This window comes from Martes martes (genome assembly GCF_963455335.1).
Source record: "Martes martes genome assembly, chromosome: 16".
NCBI lineage: Eukaryota > Metazoa > Chordata > Mammalia > Carnivora > Mustelidae > Martes > Martes martes.
The window spans coordinates 4,881,256-4,900,098 of NC_137904.1; positions in this window are offsets into that span (position 1 = coordinate 4,881,256).

Here is an 18,843-nt window from a genome sequence, read left to right on the forward strand (position 1 = left end):
GTCATTCACTTAATTTACTGAAATCAGCTGAAAAAGAGTGACATCACCACTGAGCTCTGACTATGCATCAGTTGAAAATGGTAAGAGAAGTTTGATTGGAAAGCAAGTTCTTTTGCAGAGCTATCTTGTTTTGAGAATAAGGCTTATTTCAGGAAAATAATTATTCAAAAAGTTGGCAATTCGAGAAGAGAGTGGCTCTTAACAGATACTTGTGGGACTCATATTAAAACAAGCTCAGCAATAAAAACATACTTTTTGGAAAATTTTTGAAAATATTATTAACATGTAGAAACCCTTAAATTATTCTAGTCCAATTCATTTGTTTTGCTTAAGAGAAAACTGAGGTTCAAAGGTTTTTTTTCTATGACCTTATTTGTCAAATACAATTATAATTATTAAGTTTTTTAAAAACTAAAAATATCATATAAACCTTATTTTTTTAAAGATTTATTTAATTGAGAAAGAGAGTGCAGCACAATTGGGGGGAGGGGCAGAAGGGGTTGGAGAAGGAAAGAAGCAGACTCCCTGCTAAGGGCACAGCCCACCAATGTGGGGCTTGATCTCAGGACCCTGAGATCTTGACCCAAGCTGAAATCAAGAGTCAGAGGCTTAACCCACTGAGCCACCCTGGCACCTCTGAAAACATCACATAAATTTTAAAATGCTATACAAATATAAGTTAGTAGTAGTAGTAGTAGTATTACTCCTTATAATTAGAAATACACTTAAGAGTTTTCAAACTGAAAGAGTAACATGAAAAAGCAATTAAAAGATTTCCACTTCCAGGCAAGATAGAATAATAGGAACCAATCTACTCTCACCTGAAACAACCAAAACCAGAAAAAATATGTGAAGTTTTTAAGAACTAGATATCAGGCAATAGGAAATGAGAGATAAAAAACAATTGCCCAGATTGCTGCCTTGAGAAATTATTCTAGATCATGGTTCAGCAAGCCAGAACATATGCAAAGACCAGCAATTCCCTGGGTTGAGGATGCAGCTAAGAGTCTCAGAAGACCAAAGCAGCTAGTTCATAGGACAAGGTACTAGGAACAATTAACAGTATTTAATTAGATATTATGGATACAAAAAAAATAGTACAATTAAAGCCATATCAATAGAAACTATCTAATGTAAAATACAGGAAAAGGAATCTTCAGGGGACCTAGGTAGCACAGTCAGTTGAGCATCCAATTCTTGATTTTGGCTCAGGTCATGATCTCAGGATCATGAGATCAAGCCCTGTATCGAGCTCTGTGCTCAGTGCAGAGTCTGCTTGAGATTCTACTTCTCCCTCTGCTGCTCCTGCTTGTGTTCTCTCTCTCTCTCTCTCTCTCAAATAATAAATAAATATTAAGAAAGAAAGAGAGAGAGAGAGAAAGAAAGAGAGAGAGAAAGAGAAAAAGAAAGAAAGAATCCTAAGAAAATAAAAATGGGGGTGCCTAGGTGGCCCAGTCATTAAGTGGCTGCCTTAGGCTCAGGTCATGATCCTGACTGGGGTCCTGTGATTAAGCCCCACACTGGGCACCCTGCTCAGCAGGGAGCCTGCTTCTCCCTCTCCCTCTGCCTGCTGCTCTGCCTACTTGTGCTCTCTATCTCTGTGTCAAATAAATAAAACCTTATATTAAAAAAAAGAAAAGAAAAATGAACAGTGAGCATCAATGAGCTTCAAGCAGCCAAATATATGTGAAATTTGACAGTCAAAAGTAAAGTAGAGAAAAGGGAGAAGAGAAAAAATATTTAAAGAATAAATAGCCATTTTTTCCCAAATTTTCAAAATCTATAAGCTGACAGATGCTAAACAAACCTCAACCACAAGAAACATAAAGAAAACTACACTAAGGCATGTCGTACTCACATTACTCAAAACCAGAGATACACAAAAAAAATTTTTGAAGAGCAACCAGAGAAAAAGAAATACTACATATTTCTTCCATATAGAAGAACCAGAATAAGAATGATGGCATATTTCTCTTCTGATGTAAAAAGAGTGAAGCAAATCACCTTCACAGTACTGAAAGAAAAAAATGTAAACTACAATTCTATACCTAGCAAAAATATCGTTCAAAAATGATGGCTAAATGAAGATTTATTCTGACATACAAAAGTTTGAGTAATTCCTCACAAGCAGACCCACACTAAAAGAATTGTTAAGGGGAGTTCTTCAGGTATATAGAAAATGATACCAGATGGACATATGGATTTACACAGAGAAATGAAGACCAGAAATGTAACTATAAGTGTAAATATATCCATTGCACATATATTTTAAAAGCAATGGTCCATAACAGCATTTTAAGATAAAAGCTGAAAGAATTTGTCAGTATCAGATCTGCACTAAGAGAAATGTTAAAGGATAGTCTTCAAGCTGCAGGGAGAAAATGTGCCATCAGACAGAAACTCAACTCTACAAGAATCGAAAAACAACAGATGGTAAATAAGTATGTAAATACAAAAACGTTTTTGTTCTCATAATTTCTTTAAAAAGACAACTGATCATTTAAAACAAAAATACTAGCATTCAAAGGTGGAGTTTTTACTTTAGAAGTAAAAGGTACCACAAAATGGTACAAAGGATGGTGGAGATAGAATTATTCTAAGTTTATTGCAATGAGAAGAGGTAAGTGTTAACTGGGATCCATGAAGTGTAAAGTAGCCTAACACTGATTCTAAATAAACTGTTACATGTGAGCCCTAGAGCAACTACTAAAATTTAACAAAAAGAACTACAGCTAAAAAGCCAATGGAATAAATAAATTAGATACTAAAAAAAATTGATAATTCACTGTTAAGAGAATGGTAAGGAAGCCATAGACTGGAAGCAAATATTTGTAATACTCATATTCGAACAAAAGAGTTACATCATAATAAAAGGACTCTTGCAAGCTTAATAACAATAAATAATGCAATAAAAATAGGCTAAAGATTTGAACAAACAAAAGAAGAAATACAAATGTCCAACAAGCAAGTGAAAGAAGCTTAAGATCACTATTTATCAGGGAAAAAAGGCAGTGGTAGTTGAGGTGATGGATATGTGAACTAGCTTGAATGTGATGATTACTTGACAATATATATGTACATCAAATTGTACACTTTAATTATATGCAGTTCTTAATTTTCGGATATATCTCAATTAAAAAAAAAAACTATGATATACCACTTCAAACCCACTCATATACCTAATATGGGATCCAACAATTCTACTGCAAAGCACTTAATGAAAATATATAATTCACAGAAACACTCGTATATGAATGTCAATAGCATCTTTATTCATAATAGCTAGAAACTACAAACAATTCAAATGTACATTAAGAGGTGAATGGATAAGTCAATTGTGGTGGATTCATTTCATAAAATACTGCTCAACAATAAAAAGAAGCCAAATCCCAAAACGTGCAGCAACACAAATCAATCTCAGTAACATTATGATGAACAAAAGAAGCCAAGCACAAAGGAGCACGTATTGTATGATTCCATTCATAAGAGATTCTAAAATGGGCAAAATTTATCTATAATGACAGAAATCTGAGTAGCGGTTGTCTGGGGCTGGGGGTGTAGGGGATTGACTACAAAGAGACAGGAGGAAAATTTCCAGGGGTATGGGAAATGTTATGTATTTTTATTAAGATGGTTGTTACACAAGTGCATACATTTGTCAAAACTCACTGAGTGTGTGTGCATTTTACGACCTTTAAATTACACTTTGATAAAGTGGGTTGATTTTAAAGAAAATTAAAATGTGCTCTGAATAAAGCATTTTTAGTAGTGGTTCTTATTCATGCTCCTACAATAGCTATCATTTTAGTCTTCCCAAGTGTCCATGTCCTGATGAGTAAAACAAAGCATTTGCAGTCAATGATTTGTAAGCTCCCTTCCATTTAAACAGTTTTGAACAGTTTTGAATGCCAAACTTAACTTAAGTACAATTAATAAGCTTCCTGGGCCTGATGTTATTTTGATACCTATACAAGTACAGACATATGCATACACATGTACATATGTAGCCTGTATGAAGAAACACATCTGCATGTACATGTACATATACATATATGCATACCTGTATACAGAATACAGAAAGCTAATCACCTTTTTGTGTGGTAGGCTGACTTGGTGGTACCTATACTCAAAAATACTCAGAATATAGGCTTTTTAATTTCATGGTTGCAAGGCAGATATATTAATATTTGCAATCCTTGTGAGTTAAGAATTGTTTCTTGTTACTGTGGTATTATAAACAAGACCAGTTTTGGTTTCTTTGGTATTCTTATGAGCCCAGATGGAATCCTAGTTTCTGCAGAACAGTCTTCTTGAACAGCCCTGCTGCTCAGAACAAGTGAGCATCTTGTATCTTGTGTCATACTGACATTTTCAGGATCACAAGAAACACTGAGCACACTTCACCCTGTACTTCGGTGTCAAGTGTGCTCACCACCATCACTTAGCCATCATTCATCAAACATGCATTATCCATGAGATAGCAGAATGAAATAAATCCTACAACATTAAAGCTGTGATCCCTGAACTTGCCTGTTCATAAGCATCTCTTGCCCCCACCCCAAGAGACCTAGTGATTGGAAATCACTGGAAAGAAGGCCCAGGTTCCTTATACTCCAAGTACACAATGACGTTCAGGATGAGGCCAGTCTGGGAAACCCTGGCCTAATGTGAGAAACCATAGAATTTACTTCAACATCTCAGGCAAATAGGTCACATCTCAGAGAGATTTGGCACATTTTAATGTATTCGGTTTTGGACTGACTCTTTCTCTGAAGTCTCACTGGTAATTAGAGGGTAAAAGCTAAGTGGTAAATTACAACCAGACACCCAGATTTGAGGCCAAGGGTGAAGTCACTGTGGTATTGTCCATCAAATAATCCCCTCTTCGTCTGGCAGATATTTCAACCTGGGTCCTGAAAATCAAAACAAATCATAGCATTTCTCATCCAAAATATCCAGAATGTGAATTTCCAAACAGGGGTCTCAATGGAAGCAAATATGCTGGTGGACATTGGGTATGTATCTGATAGCCAAATATTTGAGCTATGCAGAGCAGCCGTGAGAGTCCCCTGCAGGCTGGGAGACAGGTCCAAAGATGGCTCATTTAAAACAACATTTTTTACCAAGACAGAATAAATGTTTTTCTCGTTCATAAAAAAAAATTTTTTTAAAAACACACATTTTTTAAACCTACATTCTTGAAGCCTGAAAGACAAGACTCACATCTGATCCAGAATAACCATAGCCATCATCTTTAATTAAGAGGCAGGTGATAATCTCATTTTCCAGTCCTCCTGTCATTTGAAGGTTGTTTATCTTTCTGTAAATCAATGACCTGTCAGCATTCAGGTTTCCTCAGGAGTCTAAAAGGTTTGTAGTGAGCAGATAAACCAGATGGGGGTGGGGAGCCTGGGGGGGTCAAAGGACAAACTTAGTCCCCCAGCCCAGTGCCTAGTCTCCTCAAAATCCCCTGTTCTTAGTTTTCTATGTCAATTTACCAGTGACTTAGGAAGCAGGAAATCACTAGAAAGTAATAATTCTCTCTAAAGAAAATATGTGTGCCACTCTGACATCAGTGGTGTCAGAGTGCAGAAGGAGATTTAAATATTCTGAAATTGACATCAATCCAAACTCCCCCTCTTCCTGGTTTACAGATGGACTGTTTCAGAGGCGCTAGCTGGTCAAATCCCAGGAAAACCTCAAAAACATCATACTGGGAAATGTAGACAATATCCAAAATATTATCTGTGGAGTTGGCTGAGCCTTTTTCATTATAAAAGTACTGGAAATTCTCTAGTAAATATATATGTTAGTAAAATTTTTTTTAAAATTTCTGAACCTGCTGAATTCTTCCTCCTTCTGTAACTGTTGGGTAGTCAGTCAGAACTCTCTAATTAAATAATTTCCAAACATAGCTAATAACCAGATCTTTTTAAAAGTACACATTTGAAGCCTCACCCTAATTCAGTGGGATAAGATCCAGAAATATGTGGACTAAAAACCCTCTTGCCTGACAAAATGACAACTGATACTTGAATTGTTCCACACAAAATTTACAGAAAGCCAAAAATCAGGAGAAAAAATGGTATATATGTATTTCTAAGGCACAACAGTTTATGTGAAACTAAAATATGTAAGTATACCCATTTGACGCATGTTTAATGTAAAGACTTTTTTTCATATAGGTCTACATATTGAACCATAAAGCCATCTTTCTTGCATTTTCATATCCACAGTACAGGTATGCAATTTTCAGGTTTAGTTTCTTTGAAATAGAAGAAGGACTTGAAGGCATTTTTAAGGAAATCTGAACTCTTCGATTTTTATAATTTTTCCCATCACAGTTTCCTTGTCTCCATACAAAAATAAACAAACAGTATTACTTTCTTTGCACTCATTGTATCAGTTTGCATTATTTACACTAGATCATTAGTAAATTTAGGAACAAGCACAGCATATATGTCGAGCAGATTGTGCAGAAGTGCTGTTGAATACAAAAGAATGGACTACAGGCCAAGGGCAGTCAGCTTGCTGTGGACGTTGGTCAGTATGTCTTGCTGGAGCAAGGAAAAAGTTTGGTAAACCAGAGAGTGTGTTGAATAAAGGCTCATTAGCAGAATCTCTACCATATTTCTTAAGACCTCCACACATGGGTGATTAAGATGATGATCTAAGCCTGGGAACTAGTACCCTAAACCGGGTCTTTTCAAACTTGAATGTGCATACAAATCCCCTGAGAGTCCTGTTAAAATGCAGATTCTGGTTTAGTTTATCCAGAGGAGAGCCCAAGAATCTGGATTTCTAACAAGCTGCTAGCTTGTTAACAGTCTAGGTTGGGAAGCTCTAAATGAGAGCTTTTTATGTCACATGAAGTTCTTTTTTTCTTTTAAAGATTTGATTTAATTTGTCAGAGAGAGCAGGAGAGAGAGAAAGAGACCACAAGCAGTGGGAATGTCAGGCAGAGGGAGAAGCAGGTTCCCAGCTGAGCAAGGAGCCTGATGCATGACTGGATCCCAGGGTCCTGGGATCATGACCTGAGCCAAAGGCAGGCGCTTAATCACCTGAGCCATTCAGGCATCCCATAAGTCACATGAAGTTCTTGATGAACAGCAAAAACTAGAGCTTCAGTGTTGCAGCACTGAATTTCAATTTTCAGTTGAAAATGGATATTCTTTCTACTCCCATTTTATAAAGTTTATTGAAAACATTAAATAACTTCTTTAGAACAGAAGAGTTTATTAACTCATCATTCTCAATCATGGTATAAGGTCTTTTGATTTTTTTCCAACTATTCTGGGGACTAAAGTTTCTGTCTTGTAGAAAGAAGTTTTAGGGTGAGGACCAGAAGGCCTTTTCATTTTCTACTGATGTCAACAGTTCCCTTTTTCTGTCCCCACAGCAAAATAAAAATGAACTATTTGCTCTTGTAGGTTTGGGCTTACAGGGAAGGTAATTATATTTATAGAAAATTCATCAGGATATCTTCTTCTAATTCTCTCTTCCAACACTAGCTGTGCAGTTTGGGCTAAGCCAGTGAACGGTAGCTAACACAAAGCCAAAATCAGTGATTTCTTGGCAGCAAATATCTCCTTTGTGAATCATCATAGGAAAGACAGCAGGGGAGTCTGACAGAGGAATAAGGAAGAAAAGTAGAAGCAGCTCTAACAGGTTTTCTCTTGCTGTGGTGGTTTATTTCAATTGTCAGTGGGTCACAAAAGAAATTTTTAATCAGAGTCCCATTTCCTTCCATTGTTGTGGCTCCTACCACGACTGATACTTGATTGGAGCCATCTTTGGGAACCCACAGCATTGTTCCAACACCCACAACCAAACTATAGTGATGATACACTCACGTAGGGGATGGGATTATGGTGATGGATATTGTTATCAAGCAGCATTTATTCCACCTGGCCTGGAAAAAAAAAAACACAACAAGTGTGAACCTGACTGCAGGGAGAAAAAGGCAGGTCTCTACAGGGGCGAGGAGAGCCAGCCCTTGATTGTCAAAAATCCTCCTAGCACCAGGGTATGGAACCTTGCCAGCAGCCCACAAGCCAGGGCACTCAATGCCTCACCTTTCATGGACATCATTCACTATTGAGAATCCACATCTGGACTTTTGACTCCTACTTAGGTGGAAAATGTTACTGGAAAAGCACAAAGCAATTCTCTTCAGAATCCCAGCAAGCTCTTCAGGTAACAGAAGAGACAGAACAGGAAAGCCACTAAGTGGGCTGCTGCTGGTTAAGTGGAGCATGACTGTCATTCCCACAGTCCCATGTGTTTTAAAAATATCCACACATGAGAGGCGCCTGGGTGGCTCAGTTCAGTTAAATGACTGACTCTCGATTATGGCTCAGGTCATGAATGATTTCAGGGTTGTGAGATCGAGCCCCACATTGTCAAGCTCTGTGCTCAGTGAGGAGTCTGCTGGAGGTTCCCTCTCCCTCTGTCCCTCCCCCTCTGTCTGTCTCTCTCCTTCTCTCTCTCTCTCTCTCAAATAAATAAATAAATCTTTTAAAAAATATATGTCCACACATGAGAACTTTGAGACTTTACATTGAGAGAGGAAGATGCTGCTTGCAACAGATCCTGCTACTTATAATGAGTGGTCCAGCTTTTAAAATTCTACTTCACGATAGCATGCCATACAAATTTCTTTGTGATCTCTTAACTGTATCAGGAACATGGTTCTAATCTTTTAGACGCCAGAGTCCCCTTAAGACTATGATGGCCATCTGTGAGCCACTTTCCCAAGACACAAAAACAACCTTCTGCACATAACTTCCAGGATTCCTAAGATGCCCTAAAGATTTTCTTCTTTTATATGGCTACCAAGAAACAAATTGCCATTCTAATAAAATATGGATATTCTCTGAGCCTTTCAAAAAAAAAAGTGCTGTATGTACTAAACATTGTAAACTCTGGGTAAGAAGCCCAGCAACTTCTGTCCCATTCAGAAAACTATCTGCTGTCAGCGCCCCCACTATAGCCACCAGCTTCCTGTGCTGGGTTCAATGGAATGGACTTCAGTTATATAAGATTATTCATTTTGTTCCAGCTACAGTACCTGTTTGATTGTTCGGGATTTCCACATTCAGGAACTGCTCTCAATGACTGCCTGTGGCATCACTGCCATTCTGAATCATGCAAATGAGGATGTCCTATCCTCTGACTCAGAAGCCTTTATTTCATTGAAAATTATTTTAAGGACTGCAAGCAGAGAGTTGGTCTTTGCTTAGATCTGACTTCCCAAATAACATCACTTTTCCTCTTCTCACAGGGATCCAAGCTGCTGCAGAGGGAAACTGGGAAGCTGGAGGGGCGCGTGGATGGGATCCTGTGGATCTCAGCTTGAGAAAAGTGCCCCTCTTCAGGCAGCGAGGTGCTCCTCTCAAAGAATCTGAGCTCCACCACCCTTGCCAAATTTGGTGCAGCAGCTAATAGTACATTTCCATGTACGTACTTTTCTCCTTATTTTCCCCAGGGAAAGGGCGAGTCAGGATATACATGCACAGCATGAAGGACTGAAATAGCCTTGTTTTAGTAGCTCAGCAGCTATTAAGTGAAGTTACTTGGCTGTATCCATTGTGGGCACAAGACTATTCTGCACTGGTCAGGCAGCATCCTCCGAGGCCAACCATCTTTGTCCCCTTGTACTCTACACGGAAACCCTATGAAGTCATGAAAACAGACATTAAAAGTAGGATTTGAGTCCCCCCAAAAATAAAATTAAATTAAAAAATGAAAATAAACGTAGGATTTGAGTCCCAATGGCTTAGTCATGTGACTTACTAGCTGTGTGAACATTACAAATACAACTGAACCTCTTTGAGCCTCAATGTATTCAGCTATAAAATGGTGTGAAAATGGTACCTATCTTAGGATTGTTGTGAGGATTAAATAAATAAATACAGTACATGTAAAGTTCCTAGATCAGTGTGCAGCATACATTAAATACTGTGTGAAGGTTAGCTATGATTATTATTATGTAAATTTTCACTGAAACATTTCTGTAACTCAAGAGTTAAAGCCAGAAGGAACAATTTGTTTTTAGTTTACAGGACAAAAGGCAATACCGCATAGACTCTGGAGTCTGGTAGCTCATCACAGTCGAAAATGCTGCAGCAGGTCAAAGTCTGCTGAGTTCAAAAATCATGCCTTAGCTGAGCCACTTTGTAGTTCAGAGTCTGCAGTTAGCAAGGGATAGTAATAGATTATTCCTTCCGGGATCTTACTGGCACTTAGGTCACACCACCCAGATAAAGCACTTAGCCCACAAGGAGTAGTGTGCAATTAATGTTAGCCATCATTATAACTAAAAATTAATGTATACAATATATGTATACAAACTATACAATATAGGCAGTAGACATCCATTCATTTAAAAACCATCGTTATTGCATACACTATGTGCCATAAGAAAAGAGTTCCCTTATTCAGTCCTCCTTAACAACCTCAGGAGGCACATGCCATTACCTCACACTACTTTAAATATGAAGAAGCAGGCCACACCTTTACCAAATTGTAGAACCCAGGATTCCATCCCAGGCTTGCAAGACAATGCTCTTCCAGTGCTGCCCAGTGGAACTTTCCACAGTAATTTCACCATCAGTCTGTGTCATCCAATATGGTGGCTTCTGGGCACATGCAGCAACTGAGGTTAGATGTGGTGAATGTGCCTAAAGGACAGAATTTTTTATTTGATCTAGTTTCAGTTAATTTCAATTCATTTTAAATAGCCACATGTGGCCAGTGGCTATTGGACAGCACAGCCTAGGCTACCATATTGTATTACTTTACAAAAGGCTAGTCCCACTATGGAAACTAGTAAATACTCTAATCTAAATTGTTATTGGCCAACTTTTGTCTCCACTGCTTGCAGCTCCTTCACTTAGGATTTTATTACTATTTTCTTTTTTTTTAATGGCCTTTTCTGATACAGAAATTAGAGACTTTGCCTCCAAAGTACTCCACTAGTAGTGGCTCATTGTTTGACTTTTTATCACTTGCTCTGAGAAGGAGTTCTTGTTGTACTTGTTTAATACCAGGTACTATTCTTTAGCTATTGGTCCCATGTGGACAGTTTTCTGCACCTGCCCATCCCATATTTCTCTAGGTGGGGCAGGAGTTCTATTTTGCTATCTTTTGCAGAACTACCAACTTTCCAATTAACATCTGAACTGAATACGGGCAGAGAGAGACATTGTCACACTTTTTATGTAACACCACGAAGCTTGTCTCCAAACTATGCTTTTTCTTTTACTTGAACTTCATAAAATTAATTTTGCAGAGCAGACCTGTCTGACTGCAAATAGCCAGTCATCCCTTCCTCAACCTACACCCCCTTCCCCATGGCTGTAATTTGTTAAGTGTGAGACAAGTTCAGAGATATGCAGGAAATAGAAAAGAAAAGAAAAGAAATCCAAAAAAGGATCACACTTGTCTCCTAAGTTAAATCTATTTTGCAATGGAGAAAACAATTTCATTTGAATGATAATCCAAGAATCTAGCTGCCCAATTTCATTCTGGCTCCATCATGTTATTCATTGTCTGTACTCTGTGTAAACCAGCACTGCCCCATTTGTAAGCAGGATGAAGAGTAGGGCATCTGTTACTTTCACCCAAATCCTTAGTACAGCATCACTCATAATCAGTGTTTTCGAAACCTCATTTACAAAATCACTACTGGAATAATTTTTCTTGGAAGCCATGTGACAGAAGCCCCACAAACTTGAAATCCTAAACAAATTTTCTAAAATAGGGCATAGTGATTATCCAGTGATTTTTAAAGGGAAGTTCATGGCATCTGTGGGCAAGGCAGACTGCGCAGCCCAAGGAGGAGCTCATGTGCAAACCTCCTGCTAAGTCATTTCCTCTCTTTGTTTTTAGACAAGGATTTCCAAGCAGAATATTCATATCTTTTTTCTGTATGTACACTGACTCAGCTTTGCCACAATTTTGTAGGCAAGATGGGTACATGTGTTGTGTGTTTATCTTGCTAACTTTTTTTATGATGTCAGGGTGGTGATCTTTAAAGATTTTAATTTCTCTTGCTTTCATTGGATTCTCTCTTCTCTCCCACCTTCATTCCTATTAAAGTACTCATAGGTTATCATTTGTGTGATTGTAGGAACACTGTGAGTCAAAGGGATTAACAGATAATTTTGATATGCAAATAGTTATAATAGAGGGCACTTGTCTTAGCTCTTACCAGAAAGGAAAAAAAAAATTAATTTAAAAAATGAAGCTCAGTGTGTTGCTCTCAAGAGACCTGAGAATCACACCATCATAGAGATAATCCTTTTAATGTGGCTGCCATAGATCTGTTCTTGTGCCATATAAATTCTCCTCTGTCTGAGGATAGCAAAGACTCCCAGTCAAAACTGGCATTCGCAGGTCACAAATGTCAAAAGCTGACAAGTCTCCTTGCTGGATGGGTTTTTATGGGTGCGTAAGAGTAAACTTTAAAACTAATTTTAGAATTTGTCCAAAAAGCAAAGGAGGTGAAATCAGTTGCAAGTTGAGAATTATGAAAAAAGAAAGACACCAGTTTACCCCTAAGTATTTCATTTTGAAGTATTTTAATGTGAGTATGATAATTTAAAACTGCTGTGAATTGAAAAAAATTCTGTGTTCTTGCTTCCAATTTGGTTTACATCAATAAAGTTCACATCAACTAGAAAGCAATTCTTTGGTAGAAGAGAATAGAAATCAGAGAAATAGAGATGAATGGATTAAAATGGATGTTTGTTGTTGATCTCCAGAAGATTAAAAAAGGAAAGTACCACAAATTGTAAGGGCTATTTTCTGCTATGTCTAACTCATTTTTACATTTCTGAAAACTGGGACATGCATTTATTCCACAATCAGACAACCTGCTAGGTAGCAGAAATACATGAAGAATAAGATACAAACTTTGCCCCTAAGAAGCTCATAGTCTAGCCTAGGGGACTTTCTTAAGAGAAAGTCATAAGTGCAGGGATATGATAGGAAGAGCACAAAGAGAAGCATCCAAGCCATCAGGCTTCCTGGAGGAGGTGGAATCTGATCTATGATTTGAAGGATAAGTAGGAGGTAGGTATGTAAAATGGAGGTGGAAAAGAACAAAGGGCCAAGAAGGAGGAGCAGGGTGAATAAGAAGAATAAAAGTATTTCACATTGTTATTATTCACACTGAAGTGAATAGAGTCACACTGAAGTGCAAATTCATGAGAGTTAACCCAAGAGAGGTCAGAAGGATCTACATCTTAAGAGTCTTACTTACAGCAGGTGATAGAAAGTATTTTACTGTTTTTGTTTGTTCGTTTGGTTGGTTGGATCATTTTTTTTTAGGGGTTTTTTTTCAAAGTTTTATTTATTTGAGAGAGTGAGCAAGAGATACAGAGAGCATGACCAAAGGAGGGCAGAGAAGCAGATTCTCTGCTGAGCAGGGAGCCCGATTTAGGACTCAATCTCAGGACTCTGGGATTGTGATCTCAGTGGAAGGCGGATGCTTAACTGACTGAGCCACCCAGATGCCTAGCATTTTACTGTTTTAAACAAGAAAAAGAAAAGAAAAGAAAGAAAGAAGAAAGATCTGACTTTTTAAAATCGTTTTTTCAAGTGCTTTTGCTGCATCTGTTAAGATGATCATGTGGTTTTGTCCTTTAGTCTGTTAATGTGGTGTGTCACATTTATTGATTTGCATATGTTTATCCAACCTTGCACTCCAGTGAAAAATCCCACTTTGTCATGGTGTATATAATCTTTTTAATTGAATAGCTGAATTCAGGTTCTTGTATTTTATTGAAGATTTTTATACATATGTTCTTCAGGACATTAGCCTATAATTTTCTTTTCTTGTAATGTCTTCCTGTTTTTGAAATCAAGGTAATGCTCATCTAGTCCTGAACTTTCCTTTGCTGCGAGGGATTTGATAACTGATTCAACCTCATTACTAGTTATAGATCTATAAAGATTTTCTTTTTTCTTTTTATAACTTTAATGGTGTATCAGGTAGCTTGTACTATATAACAAATTACCCTAGAACTTAGAGATTTAAAAGAATGACTGTTTAGCTCATAATCATGAGGGCAGTTCTTCTGGTCAAGCCAACTCAGCTGATTCTGCTTCGTTCTCTTATGTCTCTGGGGTCAGCTGGTAGGTTGGCCGGCAGCTGGATTATCTAGAATGACTCATTCATACGATGGTTGCAGCCTGCCACAGTTGCTCGTAGCAACAATATTTCCTTGCTTTTCTCCTCTCCCCTCAAAGTCATATAATTTAACTGAGTTAAAAGGAAAGGTTCATAAATAGAATGTAATTTCCACCAAAATTAAACCCATTTAGAAGGAATAAAGGAGGACAGAGAGGGGGCTCTTGTCTGACCTGATTCAGCAACAAGTACATGGTTTACCAAAGAACCAAAGAACCAAAACATATCACCTTAGTGGGAAAAAAAAAAATATCTATTCAACAATATTTACTGAGCAGCTATTATGTGATAGACACTGTTTAAGGCACTGAAGAACAGTGACTAATATGACAAAGTCCTTCCTTCAAGTAGAATAGTCTAGTTGGAGAGGCAGAAATAAACAAATATATAAACAGGAGAATTTCTGAGAGAAATGAGTAATCTAAGCTAATATAAACATGATGCTGGGATATGGGAGATACATCACAGGGGGAGAGTTTCTTTTGAAGTGGATGGTAAAGACAACCTCTCTGAGGAGATGGCATTCCATCTGGGATCTAACAATGTGAAGGATCTTGCCACACTAAGCACTAGGAAGTACTATTCTAGGCCTGGGAAATAGTAAATACAAAGCTTTGGGAGCAGTATGATTTTGAGGAAAGTGAAGAAAACAAAGCAGAGAAAATAGCTTGAGGAAGAGCAAAATGACAATAATAATAATAATAATAGAAATAATAAATTTTTAAATATGAAAGTACCTAGTATGTTTGAAAACAAGGAATTCTGACATAACTGAACTGTAATATAGATGGGAATGAGACTAAAAAAGCAAGGCTGGGAGGTTGGGAAGAACATTTGAAAATCTAGACTTTATTTTTCAGATAATGGGAAATAAAGGGATGGTATAGGAATGGATGAACATAGAGAACAGACTGAAGCATGAAGAGACTAGAGACAGGAGTCCATATAAAAGATACGGATTGTCAGGCACCTGGGTGGCTCAGTGGGTTAAGCCTCTGCTTTTGGCTCGGGTCATGATCTCAGGGTCCTGGGATCGAGTCCCGCATCGGGCTCTCTGCTTGACAGGGAGCCTGCTTCCTCCTCTCTCTCTCTGCCTGCCTCTCTGCCTACTTGTGCTTTCTCTCTGTCAAATAAATAAATAAAATCTTTAAAAAAAGGTACTGATTGCCCCGGTCCGGTTAACACAGAGAGGCAGAATAAGTACAGCAGCCTTGGTCATGGGAAGGAAAGGAAATTAACAGACATTTCAGGGGTGGAACCATAATATGCATAAAGAGCAATCAGATATAAGGGTTCAGAGAGGGGAGGAATTGGAAAACTATGATTCCAAATTGGGCAGGAGGTACAGAGGTGGAAAGGGAACCAACAGCCAACATATGGAAGAGGAATTTTATGAGTTGCATTCAGTTTAGGTCATATCTAGAGGGTCATATATCTGTGGAGTAGCCAAGGAGAGCTGTTTGGCCAGGTGTGGGCACAGGAGGTCTTGTTTTGAGAAGAAAGGGGTAAAGATGAAGGGGTAAAGGAGACAGCAAAAGGTACTAAACAGAGGTTCAGAGTGATAAAAGGGCAATCCAAAGAGAGTATTAAAGTGATTCAATGAGAGAAGGGAGTCAAGAAAGTCAAAAATAGTGTCAAGAGAAGACTTGACCCTAGTTGGACTTGTATGGTTAAGTTTCTGTGGATTGAGTAAATTCTATTCTGGAGGATAGGTCTGCAATCACTTGATTGTGCCAGTCAAAGTGCATAGGTTTCTACTACGATTTAAGCTTTGCCAGCAGTCAAATTCCAGTAATTTTAAACTTAATAAAAACCTATTTCACAGTTAGAGGTATTTCTTTCCCTCTTCCCTGCCCCCTGATTTCATGCAAATCATGAATAAAGAATGTAGCAATTTAATAAATCACTGTAGTTTTGAACTTAGCTATAATAGGAATCTACCAGAGGGGGACTTAAAAGAAAAACTATAGAAAGTATTTTGCTTATGTTGAATGGGTTAAGACTTTTAGGGAGATAGTGAAATAGTAATTTATAAAAATAGGGTACTTTGAACAAAATGGACAGTGACATGCATGTCCTCTGCATATAATTGATATAAAGTATTATTATCTAGCTTCTAACCATTATCACTTACATAATCACCTATGAATTTTTAATTGCAAGTTGCAGTCCAACCCCAATCAAAATTAATACCTATCAAAACAATAGATTTCATCTCTGCACTGAATAATTACTAAATTGATATAATATCTCATGTAGAGCATTATCATGAAGGTCAGGCCATGCTCTTTCAAACACATTATTTTCCTTGTAGTATTTCTCAATGTCAATCACTTCAGAAGATCTCTGCTAATGTCATTACAGAGAAATACAAAATTAAGTCTGCCATGTTATTAATGTGCCATTATTTTGTAAAAAAAAAAAAAAAGAAAAGAAAAATCCAATATAAATTCACAGAAAAGGGGTGGGAGGGAATGGGAAGAAAAACATCTCAAAATGTGAAAAATCAGGTAAGACAACTTATTTGGATTCCAATAGTCCACAACATACTGCATTATACCGGTCTCCTAAATTTTCCTTTAGTTTGGGATAGAAACTTAAATTACCACATTTCTTCAATTTAAGGTCTTTGAATTTAATTTGTTCCTGAGGTTGCTTCACTACATATTTTCCTATTAAGGTAAAACTTATTATTTCAGGAATTATTCACACTCTATTTTTAGTCCTCTAAGAACTTAAAATGCAAATAGTGTTTACTGATTTTATTAAAACATTAAAATGAATGTTAAGTAATTATCATAGATACTGTTGATTGTCTACCCAACAACTATTCCTTCTTTTTTTCAGAATCCTGATTGTATTCAGCCATTCACCCCATCCCCTTCACTGGGAATATTCTGATTAGCCTAAGCCAATATTGGGTAGATCAGGGCTTGGAAAACTGATATTGGTCCCAGGATGAGCTTAAGACTCAAATTGGCCCAATTAGATAGGAGAGGAAGGCTATGCCCCCTCTTTCTCTTGCTAGACATGCACAAGGAACACGAAATCTCAGTTGCCACAGAAAACCATCTTGCTCCCTCAAGAAGAACAAGTCATAAGATTGAGAATGACATAGCAGAGTTAGGGAAAGAACCTGAGTTTTCAATGCCTCCATTGACCCATTTTGCTAATACCTGGAGCCCACTTAACCCCCTGGACTACCAGAAATGGAAAAAAAAATAATAAATGTCCCTTTTATGTAACTCCATTTGACTTGAGATTTTCTGCTTTATATACCCAAAAGTTTCTTAAGTGATACAGTAAATTTACCTAAATTTTTAAAAATAGCATATTTCCTTCATTCTTTCCTCACAAGTTGAGTGGCTTATTTCTAATCCATTTGAAAACCACAGGCACACTAAGGCCAGATTGCCAAATGCAATCTAACTAGACTAGAACTAGAACTTCCAGGGCCTAACATACCAACGACACATCATAGTTCTCTAAGATATGTGATTTCCTTATGGCACTGGCTGCATAGTTTGAGTCTCACAATCAATGAGATTCAACCTTTATAAGCATCCCAAAGCCCTGGATTTTGCCACAAGTGTCACCATAATCCAAGTCACCATAATTATCCCTCACCTGAGTCTGTTAACCCTCACCTCACCTATAATTATCTTCTAACTGCTTCTACTGCTGCCGTCTCTAAAATTTATATTTCCCACAGAAGCCAGAGTGATCTTCCTAAAACATAAAGTGATCAGATCACTTATTTAACATCTTCTCATATCTTCTATCACACTCAGAATAAAACTGAAACCTCTAACCCTGGCTTACAAAGCCCTAAATGATCCTTGGACCTTCATGCTCTTTGGACCCATGTCTGACCACTCTCTCCCTCACTCACGAGGCTCCACCTACACAAGACTCTGTTCTGAGCCTTGCACACATCACCCTTACACCCAAGTTAAGGGTCTTTTCCATGGTTTTGCACCCCTCATGGAAGGTTCATCCCCCAGTCCTTTCACAACTAATGTGTTCTTTTAATTCAGATCTTATTTTAAATGAAACATCCTCACAGAGGTCTCCCTCAATCATGCAATCTAAAATACCTCCTCAGTCAACCATGTATCACTTTTGCATAACCCTTCTTACCATCCAACGATTTTCTTGCCTGTGAATAAATGAAAACACCCCCGTTTTTGAAGATGCCTCAGGCCCTTGATAAATGCACTTTTTGTGTATAGTTCAGTCATACAATAATGAGGTTTGAAGTCCCACATGTTACTTGGACTAAATCTAATTTGTATATACTAGCAACAAAATCAGATATCGTTGAAAACCTGAGCAATCCCAAATGATCATAAAAAATATATCTAGTTCCATGATTAACAAAAACAAACAAACAAACAAACAAACAAAAAAACAGTTAAAACCATCTTGTCCCTTGGAGTCATAGCTATGCCAGAAAGACCAGTGAAATAAAACATGTCTAGACATTGACCTTCATTCAAACTGTGTTATCAACTGAAATTGTTGTTGACCAAAGAAAGGTATTTGAAAAACAGAGCAATCATTAAGAGAGCAGAAAGTAGAGCAACCATGAAGAGGAAGTTCAGATGAAATTCTGAAAAAAGACGTAGGTTTGAGTCATAGAAGTT